The sequence below is a fragment of the Dendropsophus ebraccatus genome, chromosome 4 (assembly GCF_027789765.1).
Source record: "Dendropsophus ebraccatus isolate aDenEbr1 chromosome 4, aDenEbr1.pat, whole genome shotgun sequence".
NCBI classification, from domain to species: Eukaryota; Metazoa; Chordata; class Amphibia; order Anura; family Hylidae; genus Dendropsophus; species Dendropsophus ebraccatus.
The window spans coordinates 90,948,856-90,969,473 of record NC_091457.1 but is presented as its reverse complement, the minus strand read 5'-3'; positions in this window follow the sequence as shown (position 1 = coordinate 90,969,473).

Here is a 20,618-nt window from a genome sequence, read left to right as displayed (position 1 = left end):
CTAGAGCATGGTACTATGAGAATAAGTATCCTCTCCCTACAGTCATTGTGATTGTTTCAACATCAACTCCAGTCATTGATATCAACTTAAATGGTAAGGGTTACATGGTACAAGCATCTTATAAAAGGAGTTTTGGTAGACAATTTTTCATATATTCTACATGATGCATGGTTCCTTATAAAGAAGCATAGGTTTGCCATTGTTTTGTACAAACAACTGAAAAGGTACAGTGGGATATGTAAAAAGCAGAACTTGCAAAGCGTGTGCAATAAACAATAAAACAATATATCAGACTGACTAACATCTTATTTAATAGACATAAAGGGTGCCCAACAATTGGGCCCAATCAGTTTTCAAGTATTAAAGAAGTAAAGAAGGTGGGTCGGCACTTCCAAGAGTAAATGTTTTCATCTTTCTTTAAAGTCCATTAAAATCTAAGTCTCATATCCGCGTTTCTTTCTATCAGCCCTTAATCATAGATAACTTGCAAATGGCAATGAGGAGACAACACATAGCCAGAGTAACATAGAAAATAAGAGGAAAGGGGGTATAAGAGGGGGCCAGGAGGAAGAAAGGGAAAATAATGGGGGGTGGGGCAGAGGTCACAAGGGATGGTTGTGTCGGTGCTGAATTCAGGCAAACCATGTATGAGTAAAGCAGTCAGGAGAGTCCTGTAGGCTTGAGGTCAAGTCCTCCATGTGCAAATTAACTGGTGTCAGAAAGTTCCAGAGATATGTAATTTACATCTATTAAAAATCTCAAGTCTTCCAGTACTTATCAGTAGAGATGATCGAACATCGAAAAATCTTAGGTTCTATCGAACTCGAACCTTGTCGAACCTTCCACATTGGATTCCTGATGCCTTCCTGGTCCGTGGGGAAGGAGGAGACAGCCCGGGTAATGCCTGGAATTCCGTGATTCAGCCTAGGTAATTATCTCTACTTATCAGCTGCTGTATGACACATTAATAGACATGCAGGACATACAGCAGCTGATAAGTAATGAAAGACTTGAGATTTTTTTTTATAGAAGTATATTACAAATCTCTGGCACATTTTGACACCAAATTTGCTGGAATTGCCCTTTAATTTTCAAAATACAAAGGGAGATCAGGGGAGGATCTTGTTTTTTTCCAATAATGGGGTATGCATGCCTTGGCTGCCATCACCAAAAACCTCAACAGGGAGCTTGTGTAGACTTTTCGAGACTGATCACAGTGATGGAGAATGAAGAACGTTGGGCCAATGGGTATCGTTAGGTCAGTGACCGCAAGAATCACCTAGTCACCTTCGTCCAGAAAGGGGTAAGGTGTGAGCACTCCCAGAATGTATGCAAGAATGTGCCTTCTTTAGTACTACACCTCCAGGATGTTAGCTGAACCTATGGGATAAGTGCATGTGGCCATGAGGGTTCCCTGCATCATCTAGAGAGAATAGCCGCCTTCCTAATGAAGGACTTGAGTGTGAGTGTGAAAATCCCAGTACGTTGCTCAGGGTTGAGGGTAATGTTGAGGTCGGACTCCCACTTCAAAATAAAATCAGGTGGTGGCTCCTCAGGAGGAGTCACTAGCAACTGATTTGAGAGAGTGTGACACATTGGTTCCTTCCTTGCACAGATACTGAAACAGCATTAAAGGGAACCTGTGCACAGAGCCCGTCTGGCCCCCCCCCCCCCCCCCGGTGCAGCCCCTGGATACTTACCCTTTCCGACGAGTCTCGTCCCTGGAGCTGGTCCTGGGACGAAGATTTCAGCGCCCGAAGCCATGCGCGCACGCCGCTGAGATGAGTATGATGCCCAGGGCCGGACTGGGACTTAAAATCAGCCCTGGCAATCAAACCCCAGCAGCCCACATACCATATCATGGTATATCAATTCTGCTTCATTTAGCCATGTCCCCCACTACTCCCTTAAAGGGAAACAATCAACCGATCAGTTCCCTGGAGCATTGTATAAAGCACCTGGAGCTGCCGCGACAAGTACCGACCACGGCCGCAGCAGGTGCTTTATAATGGAGAAAATTACTTTTATTCCCCGGCTTGTGACTAGATACAAGCGGGGAAGTAGTCATGGTGGTCGGCTCCCCGCTTGTATCTAGTCACTGCGCTCTGCCTGTCAGCGCGCTCGGCGGGATGATTGACAGGCAGAGAGGCCAGTAACGGACCTCTCTGCCTGTCAATCATCCCCTCTGAGCGCGCTGACAGGCAGAGCGCAGTGACTAGATACGAGCGGGGAGCCGACCACCATGACTACTTCCCCGCTTGTATCTAGTCACGAGCCGGGGAATAAAAATCATATCAGCTCAAACGGGCTTATTAGTTCCCTTTAAACATGTGAAACCCACCATCAGCACCTAAAAATAATGCTATAACATAATCTGCTGTGGATTTGATGCGGCATATTTATGCATTCATTTCAACTGATTAAATCTGAAGCATCAAATCTGCATTGGATTAGGTATGAACGTGCCCTTAAAGGGAACCTGTGGGGTCTATACCAGGTACACGGCTGTAGAACCCAGCGTACAGGTCAGGGACCTGACCTTTAGTCCAGTGTAAACCTTTATAATCATTCTTTCCATTACCAGCTAAAGTGTCACAGATGTGGAGCAACAGCAGCACCTTCTGCCTCCGCCCCTTCCTGCCCTGACTGATGGACGTATAGGGTGCTGCTGCTGCGGCTGCTGTTGTGAAACTTTAGTTGGTAATGAAAAGGACAATTATAAAAGTTTACACTGGATTAAAGGTCCTGTCAGTGATATCTCCCTCACACCTGTCTGCTGAGATCTACAGCCCTAGACCTGGTATGGACCTCACAGATTCCCTTTAAAGGAGAAAAACATGGCCACTTTCTTCCAGAAACAGCGCCATACCTCAGTTTGAGTGAGGTATTGCAGCTCAGTTCCATTGAAGTGAATGGAGCCAAGTTGTAATACCTCACATAACCTGAAGACAGGGGTGGTGCTGTTTTTGGACAAAAGTTACTATATTTTTTTTAATCCTTTTATCCTGACTATGTCTCCATATAATGGCGGTATAAGTAGTAAGGTTTTAATTATTAAAATGTGTCTGCTGGTTGTGATCTCATGTGTAATCAAAGCTACATAATAAGCTGGTAGATAGATATTTCCTACTGGATATCTATCTATCTATCTATCTATCTATCTATCTATCTATCTATCTATCTATCTATCTATCTATCTATCTATCTCCTATCTCCTATCTATCTATCTCCTATCTATCTCCTATCTATCTATCTATCTATCTATCTATCTATCTATCTATCTATCTATCTCCTATTTCCTATCTATCTATCTATCTATCTCCTATCTATCTATCTATCTATCTATCTATCTATCTATCTATCTATCTATCTCCTATTTATCTATCTATCTATCTATCTCCTATCTATCTATCTATCTATCTATCTATCTATCTATCTATCTATCTATCTCCTATTTCCTATCTATCTATCTATCTATCTATCTATCTATCTATCTCCTATCTATCTCCTATCTATCTATCTATCTCCTATTTCCTATCTATCTATCTATCTCCTATTTCCTATCTATCTATCTATCTATCTCCCTCCCTATCTATCCATCTCCCTCCCTATCTCCTATCTATCTATCTATGTATCTATCTATCTATCTATCTATCTATCTCCTATCTATCTCCTATCTATTTCCTATCTATCTATCGCCCATCTATCTATCTATCTATCTATCTATCTATCTATCTATCTATCTATCTATCTATCTATCTATTGCCCATCTATCTATCTATCTATCTCCTATCTATCTCTCTATCTATCTATCTATCTATCTAGAACTTTCTGTGCATGATACTCTCATAGTTAATAACACCAGTAAGCAAATATTATCACCATACTGTACACGTTACTGCCATACTGTTACTAAGCAAACCCACCAATATTTCCTATACTACCAGTATATAAGTAACAAATAATATCACCACACCATGAGCACGGCCATTATCACCACATAGTGACTAATACCACTACACTGTGACTGAATACAATCCACTATATAAAACACTAATATTACCAATAATACCAGAATACACAGGACGAGTAATACCATCACACCATGTCCACTACTCTCAGCATACGGTGACTGGATAATACCACTATCCACCAAATAACAGCCGCTATATAAAGACCAATATTCTCCCAAAGCAGTGACCAGAGAACACAGGTGTCACACTCCGGCCCTCCAGCTGTTACAAAACTACAGATCCCATCATGACTGGACAGCTAAAGCATGATGGGAATTGTAGTTTTGCAACACCTGGAGGGCCTGAATTTGACACCCCTGATACTGAGGTAGATCCCAGCTGTATAAAGGTTCTGCAGACCTTATAAGTGATTATAGTGCAGTTACATTCTGTCACTCACAGTAGGCGTCTTCTCTGCATGAAGAGATGTCCACTTTTCCTTTTCTTCTCCATCTGGCTCCGGCCATCATGAAGGCTTCTCTGGCCATGACTCCTCTCCACGGGATCTGCCAGACAGACATTTTAGGCTTCATGCTCCAGCAACATCTTCCTCTATACATCCTCATCTATACATCCCTCCATATATAATAGCCTCCCCTCCCCCGCTGCACATCTCTCCATATAGAATAGCCCCCCTGCTGTACATCCCCCATATAGAATAGCCCCCCCGTGTATCCCCCAATATAGAATAGCCCCCCTGCATCCCCCAATATAGATTAGCCCCCCTGAACATCCCCCCATATAGAATAGCCCCCTGAGCATCCCCCCATATAGAATAGCCCCCCTGTGCATCCTCCCATATAGAATAGCCCCCCCTGCATCCCCCCATATAGAATAGCCCCCCCGTGCATCCCCCATATAGAATAGCCCCCCGTGCATCCCCCAATATAGAGTAGCCACCCTGTGCATCCCCCAATATAGAGTAGCCCCCCTGTGCATCCCCCAATATAGAATAGCCTCCCCTGTGCATCCCCCCAATATAGAATATCCTCCCCCGCATCCCCCCAATATAGAATAGCCTCCCCTGTGCATCCCCAATATAGAATAGCCCCCCCGTGCACCCCCCCCAATATAGAATAGCCCCCCCCCTGCATCCCCCCAATATAGAATAGCCTCCCCCCGTGCATCCTCCCATATAGAATAGCCTCCCCCTGTGCCTCCCCCCAATATAGAATAGTCCCCCCTGTGCCTCCCCCCAATATAGAATAGCCCCCCCCCTGTGCATCCCCCCCAATATAGAATAGCCCCCCTGTGCCTCCCCCAATATAGAATAGCCTCCCCCTGTGCCTCCCCCCAATATAGAATAGCCCCCCCTGTGCCTCCCCCCCAATATTGAATAGCCCCCCCCCAATATAGAATAGCCTCCCCCTGTGCCTCCCCCCAATATAGAATAGCCTCCCCCTGTGCCTCCCCCCAATATAGAATAGCCTCCCCCTGTGCCTCCCCCCAATATAGAATAGCCTCCCCCCACTATAGAATAGCCTCCCCCCACTATAGAATAGCCTCCCCCCAATATAGAATAGCCTCCCCCTGTGCCTCCCCCCAATATAGAATAGCCTCCCCCTGTGCCTCCCCCCCAATATAGAATAGCCTCCCCCTGTGCCTCCCCCCCAATATAGAATAGCCCCCCCTGTGCCTCCCCCCCAATATTGAATAGCCCCCCCCCCCCTGTGCCTCCCCCCCAATATAGAATACCCCCCCCCCCTTGTGCCCCCCCCCCCACCATGGCCACATGTTAAGGGGTTAAAAAAAAAAACCACACATTCTCACCTGTCACCTCGCTCCCGGCAGCTTCTTCCTTCCGGTCCCGGATCTTTAGTCTGCAGCCTCTTCTCCCTGCTGCAGCGCGTCGGCGGCGTCTCTTCTCACAGGTCCTCAGCGGCGCGTCAGGGAAGTGACGTCAGCCGCTGGGGTCCTGTTAGAGGTGCCTGCAGACGTGCCTGCGCGCGGCACGTCTGCAGCCCCGGGCCGGCCCTGACACCTTCCAGCTAGGAAGACTGGCCGGCCACAGGAGTGACTGGCAGGGCCGGGGGCCAATGGCTCCCTGGCTCTGTCAGTAAGAGGCAGAGTGCGGCCGCTGCAAGCTGTGAGCGTTCATCTTGAACGCTCACAGTTAAAGGGCCAGGGCGCCGGCCCTCTGCAGAGGCTGAATGAATAGCGCAGCGGCCGGCTGCGCTATTCTTGCAGCCACTGCTGAGGGCCGGCGCACATGGGGGCCAGGAACGGCGGCCCCCGGATTGGTAATACTGGCAGCCCAGCGGGCATGTGCCCGCTTTGCCAGATTACCAATCCGGGCCTGATGATGCCCATAGAGAATGACGGCTCCCCGGTGACAGATTCCCTTTAACAATTTTTGAGTGGGGTTTTGATTTAGAAGAGAGGAAGTTACACAACTGGACCACTCTTCAAAGACCCAGAGGGCAATGTTCTGTAACTGCCGAAAGTGAGGAGGCAGAATGTCATATTGCGATTCGGCCGATTATCGCTCGGTGGAATAGAGAAAACGATCAGCCGATGATTGTGTCATTGTCTGATCGTTAATTTAGGACCAGACCTAAAATCATCGGTCACCCACCGTGCATCGCTATGGTGGAATAGCAGGCACAGTGGGCGACCGACGATTTGAGAAGCACCATACTTTACCTGTCCGGGCTTCTCCTGCACTCCGTCTTCCCCCCCGGGTCCCACTCGCAGCATCAGCAGCTCCGAAGCGGCCTGACTGAGCTGTCAGACGCTCAGCCAATCACAGGCCAGGACCGTCACGCCCAGTGATTGGCTGAGCTGTCTGACAGCTCAGTCAGGCCGCACTGGAGCTGATGCTACGCCACGGGACCCGGGGAGGAAGACGGAGTGGAGGAGAAGCCCGGACAGGTAATGTATTACTGCAAGGGCTGCAAGGACATCGGTAACGATTTCCCTGCAGCCCTCGCTTAACGATCATCGGGGCCGTGGAATAGGCCCAGTAAACGAGCGCTGATCTAGCAGATCAGCGTTTACATTGTTGCTCGGCCTGTGGAATAGGGCCCTAAGTCATAGGCCTGAAAGACACCAGCCCAGTTCCAGTCAGAGAAGACCTGGTCCTTCTGACTCGGGACAAAATCAGCATGCCCCACAATAGTCTGTGTTGAAGCAAATGGGAGGAGACGTTGACTTATTGCCATTTCCGAGAACATCCCAACTGTGGGGCCTATGCTGGGGTGTGTAAGGAGGTAACTAGGAAGCCAGAAGGATCCCCTGTAGGGGTACTTTTGTAAATGATTTCCCTATGGACACCCTCTGCTTCCTAGTATTGCTACGGCACCAGTCTATATCATTAGACATTTGAGTTGCAAGATAGTATTTCCTAATATGTCAGGAAGGCTGTTCCACCCCCATGCCCCCCCCCCCCCCCCCCCGGTCTTCTGGCCTATATGAAAGATTCCATCGGACCCTAATCTGCTTGTCTCCCCATATGAAATTTGTCTGGGAGGAAACCAGTGAATGAAGGAATGACGTGGCTAGTTGGATTGGTATGCACTCGGAGTAAAATAGAATTCTTGGCAAGATGTTCATCTTATAGAATGCACAGCAGCCAAACTATGTAAACATTCCTTTTGTCCACCTTGCACAGTCAAGAATATAATAGGGGAGATAAATCTCTCCTATTATATTCTTGTACATAGCGAGCTGTATCATTACTACTATACCCATTCCATGCACAGACCATATTTATGGACAATGTGCTATGGAAAGGACTTTGGAAATGCCAGTATCATCATTCATTGTGATGTAAATGGCTGTGTCAGTACAGTGGCGTCAAGACGAGCAGGGAGAGGACTGTGAGAGAATAATAATAATGTTTATTTGTGTAGCACCAACAGATTCCGCAGCACTTTTTCACATACAATACAAGGGTTACATTTACACATAACAGGATTAACTAATTAAAATAAATAAAGATACAAAAAGAGTAGGTGACGGGTACAGGTAAGTAGAAGATGAGGGGGAAACAAAATTTAGGGAATGTTAAAAAGAGAGTTGCGCTCTATAGACTTACAATCGGAGCCTGTTAGATGCTGTCAGGACAAGGAGACACATGATACCTTTCATATATCTGTCTGTGCTTTTATGAAGCAAATAAATGTTTTTATTCACTGGTACAAAGAGTCAAAGAGGCTTTCCCAAGCTCCTGAATAGTTACAAGATGGAATGCTTCCTCTCTCCCTCCTTTCTGCTTGATTGACACCTGGAAGCTGGAGTCCCAAGCAGGATCAGGTATAGAAGGAGGGAGGGAGTTGGTATTACAGCCTGGTGCACTTCAGAAGCTCGGGAAAGCCTCTTTGACTCTTCATTCTATGGAATAAAAGCATTTTTCTATGTTCTGGAAGCACAGCTGGATATATGAAAAGTATGTGTCTCCTTGTCCTAACAGCTACCTAACAGTGTCAGCAGATTGGAACATGAATTGCAGCTGGCAGATTCCCCTTCCAAACTGCTGACACTGTTAGATGTTTAGTCAAGGAGGCACACAGTACATTTCATATATCCATCCAGGGGCTGGTTGTCAAATTTTAGACTGGGGGCCAAGCACACAGCACTGGCCCATGAGTAGCAGGCTAGCGGCCCATCCTTCAAGGACCAATCTGGCCCTAACCTTTTATTACCCTCCCCACATCAGTGCGAGGAAGGTAGATGACTACCCTCTCCAATATTTCTTCCAGCGGCATTGAGTATAAGATGGTGGGAAAGCTGGGTGACCACATCATACTGAGTATAAGATTGTGAGAAAGCAGGGTGACCACATCATAGTGAGTATAAGATGGGTAGAAACCTGGGTGACCACATCACACTGAGTATAGGATGGATAGAAAGCTGGGTGACCACATCATAGTGAGTAGAAGACGAGAAGAAAGCTGGGTGACCACATCATAGTGAGCATACGATGGTGAGAAAGCTGGCTGACCACAACATACTGAGTATAAGATGGTGGGAAAGCTGGGTGACCACATCATACTGAATATAAGATGGTGGGAAAGCTAGGTGACCACATCATACTGAATATAAGATGGTGGAAAATCATGATAATCTCCATCATACTGAGTATAAGATGGTGGGAGAGTTTATCCTTTCCATACCTGCCCTTGCTTGACTGCGTTAGCTGCAAACTGAGCTCCAGGAGGTGGATGTTACAAGGTGGTTTTAGTGTTCTTACTTTGTTATTGAGCTCCTAAGAGCCCCCTCTATTTCTCATTCTCTATATTTAGTACTCACACCTGGACTTCCTTTCCCTTTTCTGGCCAATCACAGGACAGCACTAGAGATGAGCGAACCTCGAGCATGCTCGAGTCGATCCGAACCCGAACTTTCGGCATTTGATTAGCGGTGGCTGCTGAACTTGGATAAAGCCCTAAGGCTATGTAGAAAACATGGATATAGTCATTGGCTGTATCCATGTTTTCCAGACAACCTTAGAGCTTTATCCAAGTTCAGCAGCCCCAGCTTATCAAATGCCGATCGTTCAGGTTCGGATCGACTCAAACCCGAACCAGGTTCGGGTTTGAGTCGCTCCGGACCTGGTTCCCTCATCTCTAGACAGCACGTACTCCTTTTTACTATACCATGACATAGTGCTGTTGAAAGTAAACTGGCCTAAACAGGCTAGCACTGTGCAAGGGGATAATTTACTGTACCTAACTATAGTTGGTTGGGGGGTGGGGGCTACTGATGCAGTGGCTTTGCAAGTTGCTATGCAGGCCAAAAGGAAAACGGCAAAAGCATCACATCATATAAGCAGCTCTGATCTAAGTAGTAAAGTACTTAGGATGCTATATAAGGGACAGTTACCCAGAACTTTATGACTCGTAAGAGGGAAGTCTTGATTTACCTTTCAGGTACAGCATACTCACTCTGGAGAAGACATAAAGGCTTTGGGTGTATGCATACAGCCCAGGCTCTCTCTTCTTGGTACAGCTTAGAATGTATGAGCTAATTTCATGTATTACATGAGCAGAGCAAGGAAGCGATTGGCTTCTCATGTGTGGGTTTGCTAGCAGCACAAGATCAGGGCCTGCTTCAGTGCAACTCTAACCTTATCCCTTAGAGTTAGGATTACTGCAGCACAAAATTAGACTGTTAGGGTATGTGACGACACATAGCCATGTCTGTTAACCCCTACCTGCTCTGGTTCAAACTGCATTGTGATCATCTCCTTTTTCTTTTAGCATGCTTCTCCCACGACAGCCTTCTTGCTTGCAGGTTTGGGCTCCCACTAACAGCAGGCATGCGTCTGTTTTCTTGTACATATAGCCTAGCCAACAGGCGCTGGACATTTCTGGCAAGTTCTCCTGAGGGTAAACATAGTCTCCACCTCTATCCCTCTTTGCTCAGTAGTTGGTGTTGATTTCCAGCATCCATGTCTGTGCTACCTGGCTTTCAGCCACTTCCAAGCAATCTTCAGTTATCTGGATCTCCATTCCTTTCCAGCTGAAACCAAGTTCTGTCTGAACCTTCTCCTAAAATGCATCCCACATTTCTACCAGAGGAAGAGCATCTATTACCGGACTCCGACATTCCTGCAGTTCTTCAGTTGGTGTTCACTGAGGTCGTTCTCTGAGGGTAGCAACTTGGGAGTCTCCCACAGCGAAGTCTAACTGGCCTTGCGGCGAGCTCTAGTTAAAGCTGGATACTCCTTAGGTCCCTATTACATGGAACGATAATTGGCTAAATCTGCCCAATTCGGTCGATTATCACCCTGTGTAATAGAAACAACGATCAGCCGATAAACCACACTTAAAGCGATGCATGGTCGGCGCCCAATGATTTTAGGTCACGGCCTAAAGAAACGATCAGCTGATGATTGTTTCATTGGCTGATCTTTGTTTCCATTACACTGAGTGATAATTGGCCGAATTGGGCCGGCGGCTGAAGATTCACCAGTTTACATTACCTATCCCCGTTCCCTGTCTCCTCCTGTGCTTTGTATGCTTCCTCCCTGGTCCCGCATGCTGCAGCTTCAGAGCGGCCTGTCTCAGCTGACAGGCTGCTCATCCAATCACTGGCTGCAACGGTCCCAGACAGTGATTGGCTGAGCGGCCTATCAGCTTTGATGGGCCGCTCTGAAGCTGTAGCACGTGGGACCAGTCAGGAAATATGCAGGGCGCAGGAGGAGACCGGGAATGTGGATAGGTAATGTAAAAACTGTTTAGGCAAAGACGGCAACCCTTGCTAAACGATTATCAGGCCGTGTGATAGGCCCAGTAAACGAGTGCTGTTCTAGCAGATTTTCGCTTATTTACAGTATTGAGTATTGCCCCGTGGAATAGCACTTTTAGTCTCTGTTCCTCAAAGAAGGAACGTCAGCACTCCTTGGTGATCCAGAGGATTGCCCTCTTCGTGCTTCTCCGCTCATTACAAGATGTTAGTAGTCCTAATCCTAACACTAAGGGTTAAGGTAAGGGTTTGTGCATTAATGTGATATCAGTGTGTGCCCCAGTTCTTGTGTTATGTCTTGCTATCTCTGTTTTAGAGAGGAACTGAGCATAACAACGAGCCACAAACTGCAAATTTAGTGGGACCCCCAGCTGGTGAAAGTTTAGACAAATTATTAGGAGGTAAGACAGGTTTTCTTGAGCACTTTTGCTTAAAGATGACTTCAAGCTTTGTAGTAAGTTAGTGTCCATGTAAAGAATACATAAAGCCAGAGGTCAAAAGTATATGTACAGTATATGTACTGTATAAACTCTCATAAAAATAGCACTTGTGAAAGCCCCTTGATGTACTTGAGCACTATACTAGCTAAGGATTGGTGTCGCTGGATGTATTGCAATCACCTTACCCTGTGATACCACCGTCATAAATAGTTTTACCTGCATCCTAATTGTGCTCCACTGATATTCCAGCATGTGTTCCACTCTAGTGCTCACATGCCCCTCAGCCTCTCCCAGCGCACACAGCATAATCCATCACTCCAGATCAGAAATAACCACCATTCCTGTACTGCAAATACTACTTTTGTGTGCATGTCCTCAATCATGGTCGTAGCTAGGAGAAGGGACAGTGATTGTAACTCTTCTGTCTGAAAGCTGAATTCCATGAACACAAAGGTCCCTCAGCTGTAATGGTGGATGTTAGTTCTTTTACGCACAAACGAACCCTAGAAATAGAAGGGTCAGGTGGCACAATTTTGAAGCAACGATTTGGTTCTTATAACGATCAGCGTTTAGATGAATAAATCGTTAGAAAAATCGTAAGAAAGTTCGTAAGAAAAATCGTTATTGCGATCGTTTTTGAGATTGCTTAAGCCCATGTTTTACATAGGGTAAATTGGTGAAAGACTGTTTAGACGAAGCGATCTGCGAAATTTCGACGAACGACGATTTAGGAACATGTTGAAAGACCAAAATGAACGATTTCTCGCTCGTCGTTTGATCGTTCGCTGTGTATACACTGTACAGTTATCGCTCAAATGCGATCGTTTATGCGAAAATTCTAATCGTTCCGTGTAAATGCAGCATAATTCAGGATAATTATACATATGCAGCAATTATCAGGGTGTCACTCATCTCTATATCATCAAAAAATAATAATAAGACTATAAAAGGGTGCACATTTTAACCTTTAAAAGGTTAGTTAATTTGGCTACAGTAAGCACCCATATTGTACGACTCATGTGGATGTACATATGGGCACAGATAACTATTCTACTTCACAAATAGGATAACTTCCTTAAAATATCATTTGTTAGCGCCATTAAATGCTAAATTCTCAGACAGGGCATCCACCTAAATGGACTACCATGGTCTTCAATTTGCCACCTCTCACCTCTGATCAGTCTTATTTGTCACTACAATCCCAAATTGTTTTGCGTGTTTAATAAATGCACATACTTTGCATGACCAGAATCGAACAAAACCATTAATTTTCCTCTTTAACCAGGTACCTTCTGGTGTAGCAGTACTTTCCCTTCCTGTAAATAATCGATGGAGATTCACAGAGAACATTGTTAAGGTCAAGATCGATCTGAAGGATACATTAGTATTCCTTGGAGGGGTATTCCCATCTCACAATTAGGGATTCTTGTTCCCTTCTGGCCTGGTGGAGTGGCCTGAGATGGCCGAGAAGCTCAAAATAGCCAAAGCAAACTACATAAGTCTTATTGATGTTAATGGGAGTTGCATGAATGCCATAGCCGTGAGCTACAATTTTTACATAACTTTTAGCCTTATGTTAACAGCATTGGTTGCAGGGCTATGTTGATCACACAAATCCCATTAATCTCAATGGGAGTTACAAATATTGCATATCTCACCTGCTTTAGGTGTTTTCAGCTACCTAGCTATCTCAGGAAAGCCAGAATTGCAAGATGAGAATACCCCTTAAGGCCATGTTCACACTGTGTATGAACTGAGTAAGGATAAGTTTAGAGCAGCACTTAAAAGAAGGTGAAATCTCCAGCTCCAGTGTAGATAAAAAAAAAATCTTTATTTCTGCGTATTAAAAGCAAGGGGTACAAAAAAAAAACATGCTAAAAGTGACATGTTTTAAATCTATTGGTGTTTTTATTTATAGGAGCAGCACTGCCCAAGTCCACATTTGCATGTAAAACTGCTGGGGGTTAAGATAACACCACCACAGTTAAGGCCCTATTACACCAAGCAATTATCGGCTGTATTTGGTCGATTATTGGCTGTTATGGCCAATAATCACTTGGTGTAATAGCTAATGTTAAAAGGCAACAGACAGCTGATATGCACAATGTCGGCTGATCCTTGTCTTTTAACATGTTGGAAAAAATTACTATAAGACGGTCTGCTGGCCACCGCTCTGTGCAACAGGGGTGGTGGCAGCAGACTGTCACTATCTGCTTCACGTCCCGCTCAGCCAATCAGTGCGGATCCACCCAGTTATTTGGTAATTGTAATTTGTTATTTGGTGATTGTAATTACAGAGGTTGGATGTTCCTACAGTTTTCGACCAGGATTGCAGACACTGCAGCTGGAAATGTGTCGTGCTTCTCCATACAGATCTTCTCCAGATCTTTCAGGTTTCAGGGCTGTCACTGGGCAAACATTGAGTTTCAGCTTCTTCCAAAAATATTCTATTTGGTTCAGGTCTGGACCCTGGCTAGGCCACTTCAGCACCTTGAAATACTTCTTACGGAGCTCTTTAGTTGCCCTGGGTGTGTGTTTCGGGTCATTGTCATGTTGGGAAACCCAGCAACGACCCATCATCAATGCTCTAACTGACAGAGGGAGGTTGTTGGACAATATTTTGTGATACATGGCCCCATCTATTCCCTCTTCAATACGGTGCAGTCCTCCTTTTCAGAAAAGCAAAAGTATGACTTTTCCACCCTCATTCTTCATGGTTGGACTGTGTTCTTGGGATTGTACACTTCCTTCTTCTTCCTCCAAACACGAGTGGTATTGATACCAAAATGTTCTATTTTGGGCTCATCTGGCCACATGACCTTCTCCCATGTCTCATCCAGATGATCACTGTCGAACTTCAAATAGGCTTGGACATGTGCTGGTGTGAGCAGGGGGACCTTGCGTGCCCTGCAGCATTTTAAACCATCAAATGACCTTCTCCCATGTCTCATCCAGATGATCACTGGCGAACTTCAAATAGGCCTGGACATGTGCTGGTGTGAGCAGGGGGACCTTGCGTGCCCTGCAGGATTTTATTTCATGATGGTGTACTGTGTTACTAATAATCTTTGAGACTCTTTGTGGTTTCAGCTCTGTTCGAGTCATTGACCATGTTTCCTTGTGTAGTTCTGGGCTAATTCATGACCTTTTTCAGAATCATTCCTACTCCACGAGGCGAGATCTTGCATGGAGCCCCAGATGAGGAAGACTGACAGTCCTCTTTTGTTTTTTCCATTTTCTAATAATTGCACCAACAGTTGTTGCCTTCTCACCAAGCTACTTGCCTATTGTCCTGTAGCCCATCAAAGCCTTGTGCAGGTCTACAATTATGCCCCCGATGTCTTGACCATAGAGAGGCAGAGTGTGATTGACAGTGAGTGTGTGGACAGGTGTTTTTTCAAACATGTATGAGTTTTTTGAGTGCAGAGTAGGAGGGGCTTTTTAACATAAACTAACAGGTCTATGAGAGACAGAATTCTTGCTGGCTGGTAGGTGATCAAATACTTTTTTGATGCAAAAAAAATGCTAATTAATTATAATTATTAAAAATCATACAATGTGATTTTCTGATTTTTTTGTTGTTGCAGATTCTGTCTCTCAGAGATGAAGAATACCTACAGTATGATAAAAATACTGACCTCTTCATTCTTTTAAGGTGGGAAAACCTGCAATATCAGAGGTTTTTGCATGTGTTTGCATGGGTTTCTTGAGGGTAACTATAGTTTCCTCTCTTACTCCAAAATGTACAGATAAGTATTTGGAATTTAAATAGTGAGTCCGAATGGGGACCGTGACCATTTTTTATATAAATAATGGAATTAGTATATTGTAACTCTTTACTACTGGCTGCTATATATTGTTCCCTTTTTATTTATATGAAATCCTTTTTAAAGGTTTGGGGGTGATAACTTTCTCAGCAGCTACAGTTGTTTTTAGAAAGTCATTCTCCTCTTTTATAATCATCAGTGTAATTTGTTTACTTGCTATCTCCAAAGTAAGTCTAAGGCTGATGTTAATATTCAAACAATTGTGCCTCCTATACACAAACCTATAACTAAAATAATAGCATCCCCTATGTATAGGAATATATTATAATACTGTACAAAAAATAATTATTATAATACTGCCTCTATATACATGGATATACATACTATATACCTGTCCCTTATGGAGAAGAATATACCTTTCTATAATACTTTCACCTATGTTCAAGGATATAACTTCTATAATATGGCCCCCTATGTATTATAAGGCTATGTGCCCACTTTGTAAGAGACCGGCTGTTCCATGACCCGGCCGGGTCACGGAATGGCTGATCACTGAAAAGATTATCCCGGCAGGTACTGCAGTACCGGCCAAATGATCTTTCGGGCCATAGAGTTCTGATGCAGGTGCATCCATGCGTGCCCACATCAGAACTCCCCACAGCACACAATAGAGTGAGTGGCCGCTCGCTCCATAGTGTGCTGTGACAGGGTTTTCTGCGGCCGCTATTCACTGAATAGTGGGTGCAGAAAACTGACAGTTTTCTATAGCACCGGGAGGAATCCCTGCCAGAGTGTATACCATGTGTATACACTCCGGCCAGGATTCCCTCAGAAGGCAGCACAACCTGAGTCCTGTGGGAATCACGGCCGTTGTGATAACGGCCGTGATTCCCACCGAACTTGCGTTGTGTGAACATAGCTGGCAAGGCTGTTGTTAGGCATGGCAGTTTCTTTTTTGGAAACCTGCCACTGCAGTTTTTGAGCCAAAACTAAAACTGGATTTAAAAGGAATGGGAGATATAATGGGAGGGCTTTAGTTTAAAAACTGTAATGGCAGTTTTTTTTTTTTTTTGCCCAGACTTTGTACATCTTTCAAAGTTTTTATGTCATAACACAAGTTAGAATACCAAGAGCTACTGTAGATCAATACAGTCACTGAGAGCTTCTTGTTTAGGACCATTGTGCTGTTTGATAATATGTGAAGTTTCATTCATGACATGTCTAACGTGACGTAATACCAAGTGTATCCAGGACATTTGCTGCCTCTTTTGCACATCAATAATGTGATAATTGTAGTTAGCACTTTATAGAGAAGCCATGAAACGCCTAGTCTCTGGAGCTTTCCCAATGAATCCACTAATGTATTCATGTATATGCCCTTCTTTATTGTCAATCACAAAGCTTTACACCAGTAAACCGCTTCGGATAGAACTGTTATTGATAATATGACACCCATTAATCAATATTCATTCATGTCCAGCCTGAGTGAGCCGCCACAAGCAGCCTATATATCAACTCCATCCTGCAAACAGTAACACAAGAAGAGCCGTCTAGAGCTATGTTATTTCCAGCATTCATTGTAAACAGTGTTTTTTTATTTTTTATATTTTAAATCAATTTAGGCTTTTTTAACCTCACTGCAAGGATACAGTGCTTCTTATAGGTGGTGCTATTTGTAAAATACTGTACTGTACTTGGTATCCTTACACGAAGGTAAAGGGTAATATTTTCAGGCATATTAGCAGTTATTTTCTTGTACATAGAGGACAGTGTTACGGTAGACACATTATATTCTTGTACAAAAGGGACAGTATTATGTTAGATATATTCATTAACCTAGGCGCAGTATTCTAGTACTTATATCTTTGTACATAGGAAGCCATTTTTATAGTAGTTATATTCTTGTATCTGGGGGGTGGTGTTGAGGTACTTACATTTTTGTACATAGGACATTGGGCATACAGAGGTTGTATTAGAGGCAGTATAGTACTTAGCAGACAATGAACACTAGGCGGCATAGAAGAAAGTTACTCTGCTGGTAAAAAGGAATTGGAATGTTATGCGCAATTTTAAAGGGGTTATCCAGCGCTACAAAAAGATGGCCATATTCTTCTAGGGACAGCACCACACATTTTAGTTTTGCAATTTAAGCCCCTATTACACGAATCGATTATCGTCCATTACAGACGATAATCACTTAGCGTGATAAAGAGCACTGATCCATTGGCTGATCATTGTCTTTCAACGTGTTGAAAGACAAATGACATGGAGAGCAACAATCTGCTGCCGTTGCCCCGTGTACCAGGAGCGGCAACAGCAGACTGTGGTCATCCCCTATGGCCCCCCTTATCTTCCCGTGCCCACCCCTGTGCACTTACCCGCTTGCTGTCGGCGCATGTAATAACATTGGCAGCGAGCGGGGAATAAGGGCAGGTCGGCACTCACTTGCTCCCGGAGATTGCCCCGCATAATCGGGGCTTTAATTCCAATGAAGTGAATGGAGCTTAATTGCAAACCACACCTGAACTGGCAACAAGAGTGGTGCTCTCTCTGGAAGGAAGTTGCCATGTTTTTGTAGCACTGGAAAACCCCTTTAAGACGTGATGGGAAGGAGCCAATTTACAAAACTAACAAGCCTGACACTCTTTATTGATAAACAAGCGCTCACTGTCAGCTCACTGTTACACTCAGGTTCCTAGATATTTTTCAACAACAAATAAAATCCCCCTTTTTAGTGGGTCAGAGGTATCATTAACCACTATAGAACAACCAACCCCCCTGGCACAAGGGGAGAAATACCCCTAAAATGTAACCCCAATTTTATTGCGTTAAAATGAAAAAGAGAACTGATACTTTGAAAACACAGACCCTCACAGAAGGGGAGTGCTGCTAAAATCACTAATGCCCTTCAACATGTTTTGTTGCTACTGCATTGTGATAAGGAATTATGACTATTTCATTTTAACACAATAAAATAAAGGTTACATTTTAGGGGTGAAGTGACTTAAAGGGCTATATTACACACAGGCCTTGTGCCTAGGGGTTTAGTTGTTATAAACAGGTTCCCAAGCAGAAACAGCAATGAAATCCAGTAGAGGTGCACAGAATGTGCACTAACTAAATAGTATATATTTCTGCACACTCCCCCTCCTCCCCGCTATCACATTCAGTATCCAGCAATACTAATATACTGTACTTTTCCCTTCACAATAGGAGAAATAGGATTTATAAATAGGTATCTGTTCACATGGTCACCTAGAGACACTGATGCAGATGTCATTTTTGTCTGTAATTTCTGCATCTTAAGGCTTGGTGTGCTGGTTAGATAAGGAGGTAGATGAGCTGATGTGTGAGGAGAGTGGAGTAAGACAGGTTGTCAGCAGCAAGATCTTATACAGGAGTCCTTTGCTATTTGACAAGTAATTTGCCAAATATCATAGACTCCAGAGTGTAACCATAACACTTCTCTAGTAAATTCCTCACAGTTGTGGCTCAAAGGTATTATTAGCTAACTTCCTTAGATACAATCTAGTGCAGTGATTTCCAACTCCAGCCATCAATTACCCCCAAGAGGTCATGATATCTCTTACAAAGAATATCTATGGTGATACCTAATGGTGACTATAGGTATGTCACCTGGATGTTTCCCTGCATTGCAATTTGCCATCTACTGCCTGTTGTTAGGGAAACCTGTCTCTAGTAACTGCTAGATAAGGACAGAAGGCAGAAAGAGGGAGCAAGCTTAGCATGTGCTATATGCAGATAAGAGAGAGAGAGAGAGAAAGTCTGGGATGTGTACCTGCAATATGAGACAGTCTGCCTTTTTAGGCTATGTTCACACACAGTATTTTTTCAATCAAAACCAGGAGTGGGTAGAAAATCCAGAAATCATGCAAATCTTTCCATTATAATTGTTCTCTGTTCACTCCACTCCTTGTTTTAGTTACAAAAACTGGCCATACTACTGCACTTTCCAGAGCTATGACATAGCAGACCGGACTGTACTGTGATTGGCCAGAGAGGTAAAGGACAGGAGGCCCAGTGTGTGTAACACTGGCAAACAGCCCAGCTCTGGACCTCTGAAAGGGGTCCCAGGAGCCCTATATCAGCAGTGAATGCACCAAAATCACCTGTCATCAGCCTGAGGGATTAATGTAATAAAACCATGAGGTATTCTACATTCTTTTAAAACGGCAGGGTTATCTGATCTCTATTGTTCATTGCACAACTATTGCCCTCTGTTATCAGCCATTTCAGTCTGGTGAAGAGACTGTATGTGATGCTGCTCTGAAATAATAGCATAACAGGAGGAATATGGTGCTGAAAGGACAGCTCCTGAGCCTGAGGACAATGGCTGAGGCCTGACACAAGCACCTTACCTGGAGATAGATAGATAGATAGATAGATAGATAGATAGATAGATAGATAGATAGATAGATAGATAGATAGATAGATAGATAGGTAGATAGATAGATAGATGATAGATAGATAGACAGACAGACAGACAGACAGACAGATAGATAGATAGATAGGAGATAGATAGATAGATAGATAGATATAGGAGATAGATAGATAGATAGATATAGGAGATAGATAGATAGATAGATAGATAGATAGATAGATAGATAGATAGATAGACAGACAGACAGACAGACAGACAGATAGATAGATAGATAGATAGACAGATAGATAAGATAGATAATAGATAGATAGATAGATAGATAGATAGATAGATAGATAGATAGATAGGAGATAGATAGATAGGAGATAGATGGGGTAGACTGTACTGTCTCTTCAGCCATGTATACTGGTCCTGTGTGTAAGCAATGTGCTGACCCCTCTATCACTATGGTCACACATGCAGTGTGCACTGTAGCCTGCAGCCCGGCAGTCACGTGGGTCACCCTTGTGTGTACCCCTGCAGTATCCGGTGACTGACCTGCCTGTGGTAATATGTGCACCCCGAGCAGGAGAGGATGGGGGAAGGGACGTAGTACGTGTGTAGCCTGGCTGTGTCTGCTGATCAGGGAGACGTGCAGGAACAGGCTTCTCCATGGAGCCAGGAAAGACAGCCATCCACTATATAGGGGAAGCGGCCACCAAGGGGTTAATGTAGAGCTGCACCGCTCCTGCCCCCCGGAAATCTGCCCCTCAATCCCACGAAGGGTAAGGGGTTAATCCATAGCTGCACAGCTCTCCTATATACCTGG